Source organism: Capra hircus, chromosome 9 (genome assembly GCF_001704415.2).
Source record: "Capra hircus breed San Clemente chromosome 9, ASM170441v1, whole genome shotgun sequence".
In the NCBI taxonomy this organism is placed as follows: domain Eukaryota; kingdom Metazoa; phylum Chordata; class Mammalia; order Artiodactyla; family Bovidae; genus Capra; species Capra hircus.
Genome location: NC_030816.1, coordinates 47,035,417 through 47,045,451, shown reverse-complemented (window position 1 = coordinate 47,045,451; position 10,035 = coordinate 47,035,417). Strand labels below are relative to the sequence as shown.

At 41.6% G+C, this 10,035-nt stretch overlaps 1 long non-coding RNA gene across 1 annotated transcript; it reads right to left on the bottom strand.

Annotated features, from left to right (window-relative positions):
* On the bottom strand, positions 241-3,894 carry LOC102173003. Its single transcript, XR_310275.3, has 3 exons — positions 3,608-3,894; positions 2,543-2,570; positions 241-909 (listed from the first exon to the last, which is right to left on the bottom strand). It is a non-coding gene; the product is annotated as an uncharacterized LOC102173003 (long non-coding RNA).

The following is a 10,035-nucleotide window of genomic DNA, read 5'->3' as shown; positions in this document are numbered from 1 at the left end:
GAGGTAGAAACAACTCCAGTGCCCATCAATTGATGAACAGTAGTGTGTCACTCAGTCGAGTCCGACTCTTTGCGACCCCACAGATTGTAGCCCACTAGGTTCCTCTGTCCATGGGATTCTCCAGATAAGAATACTGGAGTGGTTTGCCATTCCCTTCTCCAGGGAGTCTTCCTGACACAGGGACTGAAATTGGGTCTCCCGTGTTGCAGGTAGATTCTTTACCATCTGAGCTACGGGGAAGTCCTTAATAGATGAATGGAGAAACAAAATACAGGGTATCTATGACATCACATTATATATTTAGTCATGTAAAAGAATGAAGTGCTGATAGATGCTGCAACATGGGTGAAACTCAAAAACATGCAAAGCGAAAGAAGTGAGACACAAAAGGTTACATATTGTGATTCCTTTTATATGAAATATACAGATGTGTAAATCCATAGAGTTAGAAAACAGATTGTGGTTGCCAGGGGCTGGGAGCAGGGAAGAACAGGAAGTGACTGCCTCATGGGTGCACGGCTCTTTTGAGGTGATGGAAATGTGTTGGAATTAGAGATGGGGACTGCACTACACTGTGAATGCCACTGAATTGTAAAGCCAAGGTGGTTAATTTTCATTATGTGAATCTCACTTCAAAAAAACAAAAGAAGGCACAGCAAAGGAGTCTACTTTAGACTGAGACTAAGGATTCACCAAGAAGTATGGGACATTCACTGCTGCTGTCCGGGGACTGTGATCTCAGGGTTGGTGGGGTAAACCGTCCAGGTAACTCCCATCCTCATCTCCATCATCCTGACGTGTGGGACCTCTAGCACAATTTTCACATGACGCTTCCACGTTAGGTCCTCACACAGGGTCTTATGCAGGAAGGATGGAAGGAACAAAGGCTGCTTCCTTCCGAGCCTCTGTCTGGAAAAGAGAAAGCCTTATCAGGAGCTCCTCAGCAGTCTCCCTGCCACTGCCCCTTGGTCTCAGGTAGGCCACTCAGCCACTCCAAGTGGTAAATTAGCTTGAAATCCAAGTCTTGTGTTTCCAGCTTTTATGCAAAGAGACAGGCAAGGGAGAAGCACGGTGGAGACAGTGGTTGCTGCACATCTTTTTTATATATATTTCCTTTTTACATAAACCTTTTCCCCCTTTGCTTTTCCCTTAATTTGAGCAACATCCTAGAAGCCCTTTCCCTCTTCCTTCTCAGGTGTAACTTAAATTGCTTTGGCTCTTTTAGGGAAAAAAAATGGTATTGATGTTCTCAGAGGTCTACAGCTCACTCCTTTGAGATTGGCTAATGTGGACTCTTTTAAGGTCAGGTGTTTTGCCCATGAGCTGCATCACAACTCATGGCATGGATGGGCAAGTGGCAGCCTGACACAAGACCAACCTACATGCCCCTCCCCTTGTCTTGGAAAACTGTCAAGTCCTCAGAGGCCAAGGAGGGTCAATTTCAGGCAGTTGAGTTCTTTACTTATGCCTTCTCCCTGCTCTCCCCAATCCATGTTCTTGGACAGAATAAGTCCAAGGATACAATAAAAAAAAAGAAGTATGTAACTACGGCAGGAAGAATTTTCTTATATGCTAGGGAGGAGGAGCCTGGAATGCTAAAAGGATAAGTTCTCCCTCCTACTCTAAAAAAGAGCTTCCTGGTGGCTCAGACAGTAGAGACTCCACCTCCAATGCAGGAGACTTGGGTTCAACCCCTTCAACCCCTGTGTCGAGAAGACCCCTTGGAGAAGGGAATGGCAACCCACTCCAGTACTCTGACCTGGAGAATACTATGGACAGAGAAGCCTGTGGGCTACAGTCCAATGGGGTAGCAAAGTCAGACACGACTGAGTGACTAACACAAAAACAGTCTAAAATGGTCCAGAAAACAGCTGAGCAAGAGGGACATTTTAGAGTCCTCTGACCTGGAGGTCCTGTCTTCAGGAGATGCAGAAATATAGACCAGTGTGCACCTCGGGGCAAAATATAAGGGCCATTGGGCATTTTCAGCCACAAGTGTTGTGTGTCAGTCGCTCAGCTGTGTCTGACTCTTTGTGACCCCATGGACTATAGCCAGCCAGTCTCCTCTATCCATGGAATTCTCAAGTCAAGAATACTGGAGTGGGTTGCCATTCTCTTCTCCAGGGGATCTTTCAGATCCAGGGATCAAACTGTCTCCTACATTGCAGGGAGTTTTTTTTTTTTTTTTAAACCATCTGAGCCACCAGGGAAGCCCATCTTTCAGCCACATAATGAATCAAAAAGTTTGTTTCTGCCCTTTCTGAAGAAGCTATTGGATAACATACGTTAGCAAAATGAGGGTGTGAACCATAAAACAGACAGACATGAAGTCCAGGAAAGTGATCTAGCCAAGGAAAGTAGTGATGGAGGGGACCAAGGATGACAGCTGAGCAGCAGCTTGGAGAGCACCAAGCCGGTCAGAAGCTGGTCCTGAACTCAGAGGGAGACTGTTGGCTCTACAGGGGACATGGACCTGGCCACTGTGCTTGAGAATATGAAAGATTACTGATGGCTGACATACCTGTTTGAACAGGTGACATACCTGTTTGAAGTATGTAAACGTGATAAACCTGTAAGGCAAAAGAAAAATAGTACTAGGAGAAACATGGTTTGCAGAGAAAGGCAACATAGTTATAGTCATACTTTACTTGGCTCAACAGTGAGTTCTAGTTACATGGTCACAATAATGTAATAGTGGCAGATTTAAAATTGAGATCGACTATTTTTGGAAGAAGTAGAGGAGATTGAGAGATGTGCCTGTGTTAGCTGAATCCCGGCTACTGTGAGATGAAGCCAGAATTTTGGAATGCAAATTTGATAAATCAAGAAATAGTAGTATATTACTTACAAATGTGGGGCAGAGAAAAGGGGTCGAGAGTGGGGGTGGGGCAGCAGCTGCTCATTTTATAGAAGATAAATGTGATGTAAAGCTATGTGGACTTTCAAGGATTACATCAAAAAATAAAAAATTCATCTTTAAAAATGCATTTTAAAAGTCAGGCAAATGGTAGATTCACTTGCTGTGGTGCGTTCTGCTTCTTCGCTCTGAGGATTCTTGCCCTCTGACCTGTAGCCCTGACACCTCGGATGTGCTCTCCAGTAATGACCCTTAATGGGTAGAAGTAGAGGAGGTGTCAGCGTTTAAAGGACTGGCTTTGCCCGCTTGTTAAGCAGAGCCAAGTTCTGAGGAATTTTAATTAGGCTCAAATTGGGAAAGAAGGGGAGGGGTTGGGAGAAGAGACGAAAATCCATTCCTTGTTATAGCATCCTTCTCATATGTTACTACTTACAAAGAAGCGAGCTGCCCTACTCCGCTACCATGGGGGTAATTACCCTATGTAAATACGATCCTCGGATTACAAGAGGTCCCCAAATGCTCCCAGTGATTAGTGTTCAACTTCATTTTTAGGGATTAGTATTTATGGCAAGTTAATAACTGAAAGGATATTCTGTAAATGACTCATTTAGTCATAGTGTACATTTATGGTTTTACACAAATAATCACTACAATTTATGGTGATTAGAGTATTAAGTTCAATTTCCACTTATGTTTGGAGGCAGTTTTTTTTCCCTCAGCATCCCTCGGGTGTAATACAGCGAGACTTACAGTTGGTTGCATGTTGTTATGTGGCAACGCTGCCTTGCCATTTGATCTGAGACTCTTTCCGTTGTGCTGAGCTTGCAAACACATCCTGAGAACAGAGCAGCAGTAATCTGCCCTCAGTCCAGGTTCTCCCTACAGTCCTGGAGATCTTCTACGTGGAATCTGACTTTTACTTTCGTCCCCAGGATGTTACTGCTGTTTAGTCGTTAAGTCAGTCATACCTTAGTCATGTCTGACTGTGACTCCACGGACTGTATCCCTCCAGGCTTCTCTGTCCATGGAATTTTCCAGGCAAGAATACTGGAGTGGGTTGCCATTTCCTTCTCCAGGGGTCTTCCCGACCCAGGGATCAAACCTGCATCTCCTGCGTTGCAGGTGGGTTCTCTCCCACTGAGCCACCAGGGAAGCCCTCCCAGGATATTTAATGATTCCTAATCAAGGTAACATTTTTTTAAAGGACTGTGGAGAATTTATGGAAACAATGGTGCAACTGTAAATGAGAGGATTTAGAATATTTTTCTGAAAGAAGGAATCCACAAATACACATTCAATTCTATTTTCCCCCCAACATTTGAGATCATTCTCTTATCAGCACCTGAGGTATATAATGTGATGGACGCTATGAATTTAGTCCTAGCAGAGAATGGGAAAGGTAATACTAAATACAGAGATGACAGGCATTTAGAATTGGACCCAGGCCATTCCTGTGTTTATGAATGAAGAAACTTGGGGCTCAGTCTCCTCTCTCCCAAGAGTCTCCCAACAGAAGGGTGGCCAGGACCAGAGGCAGTCTGCCTCCCAGGTCTCCGTCATCCCCTCCCAGTCAGCTACACCCCTCCCATTTTCAGGTTCCAAGGCAAAGCTCATTTGATGACTATAGTGCCTTTCCCTGAATCCAGGGGCAATCATATGAATGCTGATACAAGAGAAAGCAGAAATGCACTTATCATATCACACCATCTATAGCTGGCATGCCTATCTTGGAATTATGAATAACACAAACTGGAGATTATTATGTCAAAAGTCTGATCTTGTCCCTGTTACTTCAGCTTTCTTTTTCCTCCTTTCCTTTACACACACACACACACACACACACAATAGATGGCTTGGGACTTCCCTGGAGGTCCAGTGGTTTAGACTCTCTGCTTCCAATGCAGGGAATACCGGTTCAATCCCTGGTTGGGTAACTAAGATCCCACATGTCATGCAGCACAGCCAAAACATTAAAAACAAAACAAAACAAAAAAACAAACAGATGGCTATTCACCAAGGAAAAGTAAAAAGAAGCATACCTACGTGCTTTTGAAGTCAGTTTGTAGAGGGCAGTCCTACGGGATGAGATGTTATTTTTAGAGGATAATAAAATGTCTCTTCCCTAACAGCCAGCAGAATAAGAGAATTTGGGACAAGAGTGGTTAAGAAAATCTTTTAAGTAACAAGCAGCAGTCTGGCTATTTTTTTTTTTTTTCATGTATTAGCACATTTAATTGTAACAGGATTCTACAGAGGTATGTACTGTAATTATCTCTGTTATCAATATTGGAAAATGCTACCCAACATTACATAGCCAGTAAGTATCAGAACCAACAGCTGAACTTAGATGCAAGTCCATTCCCCTGTTGCCTCTCAACTGGGGCCAAACTGACAAAGCATCAACTACCCCAAATCACAAATTCAGTCTAAATGTTCTGCTCACCTTTCTCTACTGGTGTGTGCATCTCCTGAAAGTGGAGAGGCCTTGAGCTACCCCTTGAGACTTTTGATCAAGTCTATTTATTTGGCCGTGTCTGTCTTAGTTGCAGCATGCAGGATTTTTAGTTGCAGCATGTGGGATCTAGTTCTTTGACCAGGGACCGAATCTGGGCCCCCTGCATTGGAGTGCAGAGACTTGGTCACTGGACCACCAGGAAAGTCCCTATAAAGTCTGTGTTTTGGGGTAGGGTGCACGTTAATGTTTGGCAAGCTTTTTTTTTTTTTAGTTTTTTATTTTTTAAATTTTAAAATCTTTAATTCTTACATGCGTTCCCAAACATGAACCCCCCTCCCACCTCCCTCCCCACAACATCTCTCTGGGTCATCCCCATGCACCAGCCCCAAGCATGCTGCACCCTGCGTCAGACATAGACTGGCGATTCAATTCTTACATGATAGTATACATGTTAAAATGCCATTCTCCCAAATCATCCCACCCTCTCCCTCTCCCTCTGAGTCCAAAAGTCCGTTATACACAACTGTGTCTTGGAAATCTTTTAAGTAACAAGCAGCAGTCTGGCTATTTTTAAGCGTAAAACAAGACCTTTTCTTCCTTAAAGAGCCGAAGCACTGTGTGTGTGGGGGAGGTGGGGGCACATTTGACTGTTCTGTGTTAGTGACCGTGCCTCCTGCTCTCATATGGAACAGTTTGCTGAGATTCAGCCTGCTCACATTGTAGACCAACCACCTCCACGTCTGTCACAGGATGGTATTTAAAGGAAAGGCAGGTTTTTTGGATCCTAAAATGAAGTTCCAGGGGACAGTTACAGGAATGCGTAAACATTTCATGTAGCAAAACTGGCTCAGGTACTATTAATAGTTTGTCCAGCAAGAATGGAAAATAAATGCCGAATTCTTGTACTTTTTGATTTACAGACCTGGCCAAAGACTGCAGCATTTCCCCCTTACCCACAGTTTTGCTTTCTGGTTACCCAAAGTCAACCACGGCCCCAAAGGATTAAATAGGAAATTTTAGAAATAAACAATTCATTAGTTTTACACTTCGAGCTATTCTGAGTACTGTGAAGAAATTTTGTGATGTCGTGCCAGGGACTTGAGCATTTATCCTTCTGGTGTTTCCATGGTGACACTGGTCACTTAACAGTCATAGCCTTTGTTGGACTGACAGTTGTGGTATCACAGTACTTGTGTTCAAGGAACCTTTATTTTACTTAATAATCGCCCCCACATGTAAGAATAGTGATGCTGGCAATTTGGATATGTCAAAGAGAAACTATAAACTGCTTCTTTTAAGTGAAAGGGTGAAAGCTCTTGACTTAATAAGGAAAAAAATATCATATGCTGAGATGGCTAAGATCTATGGAAGAAATAAATCTACCTGTGAAACTACAAAGAAGGAAAAAAATTTGAACTAGCATGGTAAAGTGCATAGTTAAGATGGAAGAGCAACAAATTTGTAAAATAAGATGTTTTGAAAGAAACCACATTCAATGAACTTTTATTATTACAGTATATTGTAATAACTGTACTATTTTATTATTAGTGCCAATATTCTGTGTATAACAGACAAAGTAAACTTTGTGAAAGGGTCCAGTACCATCTGCAGTTTCAGGCACCTACTGGGGAACTTGGAACATCCCCTGCACATGATCTCTTGGATTTTAATATAGTCACGGAAGTTAGTATCACGTAGTTTTAACTGTGATAGCTGGCGGAAAATGCAGACTCATCTGAAGTCTTGGAAATGGGGAGACTATCCTGAAGGATCATTAAAACTAAGGGATCTCTCATGCTCACAATATTTTAAACTATTTTTGTAGGAAACATTGAAAGTCAGAAGGGGTCTAGTGTGTGTGTGACGAAGAAATATCACCATTTTCTCTTCAACCATAAAGTTATGTCCATTTCCAGGTTTCTTCAGTCTCTAATTTGGTCAATGTATCAACCAATGATTAATACAGCCATTCCTACAACTAAAGAAAAGTCAGGTATCCACAGAGAGAAAATAAGCAATAAATGTAACTTCATTCTGTGAACTGCTGTTGACTTCCAGAAGATAAATAGTCAGCATTTGCTCAGTAATTTCTGGTGCTTTCAAGGCAATTATCCTGCTGCCTTATGGCATCTATAAGATATTGCTGACCATTAAATTACAGGATGAAGAATGCTTTTCACTACTTGGAAATGTAAAAGCACCATGAAAATCAGATAACATTAATTGTTTCTCAGAAAAATTTCACTGAAAAAAGTGACATGAAGGGACTTCCCTCGTGGTCCAGTGGCCGAGACTGTGCTCCCAGTGCAGGGGGCCTGGGTTCTATCCCTAGTGTGGGAACTAGATCCCACAGGCCGCAACTAGAGATCTCATGTGCTCTAACTGACATTTGGCACAGTCAAATAAACAATTAAATAAAAAAATATTTCAAAAAAAAACTGACATGAAGGGTAGCTCATTTAAACAGAAGTCTAAATTTCAGTGGGACCTCATGGCAGGGTCATAAGATGCTCTGAGAACCAAGGATTAGTCATCGATGAACAGAGTATAGGTCCTGCTGGTAAGCAGTTTACACTTTGCCAAAGCAACAGATAGGACCACTGATAGCACCTGTATGAGATATCATACCTAACAATTTTTAAAGAAGATTGTTTTGTTATTTAAAATGTTGTTCTTCATATTATTCTGCAGTGTAACCAACCTAATCTTTCCTTTTTTGATCAAGAAAAAAGCAGCTACAATGTAAGAAAACCCAAAAATCTGAAAAGAAATTACATTTATCAATCATATTTGCTGAAAATCACCAAGGACTGAATATTTACTGTTACTCGCCATGACCATTCACGTTTCTAACACCTGAAGTAATACAGATACAAATAAGCTTAAAACAAACAAATGCAAGGGATTTTGTGAGTGAAGTATTAAAGTTCTATAAAAATATAAAGTGATCCTAAATGTTTCAGAAGACGGTAACACTGTACAATCAAATAGGCCATACTGGACATACCTACAACCTCTTAAAACCTACATTTTCCCTCAAAAACTGATACTGAAAGGTTTTCAAGCATCACTAAAAATGATTAAAATCAAAAATTCCTCTCAAAGGAATTAAAACAACTCAAGAGGAGGAAAAAGCATAAAAAGAGTACATATTGAATCATTTCATGTATGTAAAATTCTAGAAAATGTTAACTATTTTATATTGCTAGAGAGGAGAACACTGGGGCTTGGAGAGAAGGGAGGGATAGATTGTTAAGAGATGACAGAAGCTTTGCAGGGGATGGAAATGTTTGGGATCTTGGTTGCTGGCATGATTTTACAAGTGTATTTAGTTGCAAAGTCATGTCAGACTCTTTTAATGACCCCAGGGACTGTCGCCTGCCAGGTTCCTCTGTCCATGGGGTTTCCCAGGCAAGAATATTGCAGTGGGTTGCCATTTCCTTCTCCAGGGGATCTTCCTGACCTAGGGATTGAACCTGTGTCTCCTGCATTGCAAGTGGATTCTTTACCACTGAGCCACCTGGGATAATCCCTTTATAAGTATGTACATATGTCAAAACTCAATAAATTGCACACTTTAAACAGATACAGTTTATTGTATTAAAAATTACACTCCTATTATTCTTTAATGAGACCCCCTGCCCCCGCCACAACTGAAGTGACTTAGCACACACCAGAAAGGGCAAAAAAGAAAACAAGAACAAACCAAAAGTGAAAAAACCCTGGGTAAAGTCTCATTTTTTTTGAAGAACAGAGGAGTCTAAAGACCAGGTCTTACAAGCCCATGGCCTGTTTTCCCATTTTTAGCACATTCTTCAGGTGTGGGGGTTGGGGATGGGGCAGAAGACTGAAGACACCCTACCCATCAAATAAGTGAATGAAAAAGCTGCAGCGCCTCTGTACTCAGCGAGCATTTTAAACTACAGCACAGCAAAGTGGTTTAGAACACAGACTTAAGCTTAAAAGAGATACACGTGGGTCTCAATGTTGGCACTGTTGCTATCTGTAGAGTGCTCACTTAGTCCCTGGGACTGCAAGTTCAAAGTTACCTCATTTTCCCTTCCTTGGTTTGCCATTCAATTTTCCTTCACATGGGCTGGCAGTGGCCACAATCTCCAGGCATGTGATTCTGCTGAAAACAGATGATGATGGAAAAGCAGACTCAGGCCAGTCTTAACCTTTAGGAGCCTACTGTTCCGTCTGTGAAATGGGAATATCATCTGACTACCATGTGACTGAAATGGACATGTCACTTGGCAGTAGCCACAGCAGCTTGGCTTATCACAGGTGCCCAATAAGTATTTGTTGAGGAATGGTGAATAAGCAGATGTATTTACTAAAGTGAAGGCAGACTTTATAAGGATGTGTATGCACAGATGTGTAGGTTAGAAGGCTAACAGGTTGATAAAGAAATGAAATAATGTAATTTAGATAGACTACAAGAAATCAGGTTGCTAATGTGCATAAGTGTAATGATGTACACTGTGTTATACTTCATATAAATCAGGGTTCATTGAAATTGTGAAGAGAATCCAATTAACCAAAAATCTGAATTTGAGGAAAGCTTCTCAAAAATCATTTAAAAATTTTACGATGGCATTAAGTATTAGGAGTGTGACTGTTCAGTTTTTATTCTATTTTGTATAAGCCAAACAGGCTGCTGGAGCTGAACACCTCATGGCTCTTTTGCTGATATAAATCATTCACCAGTTTTATGACCAAG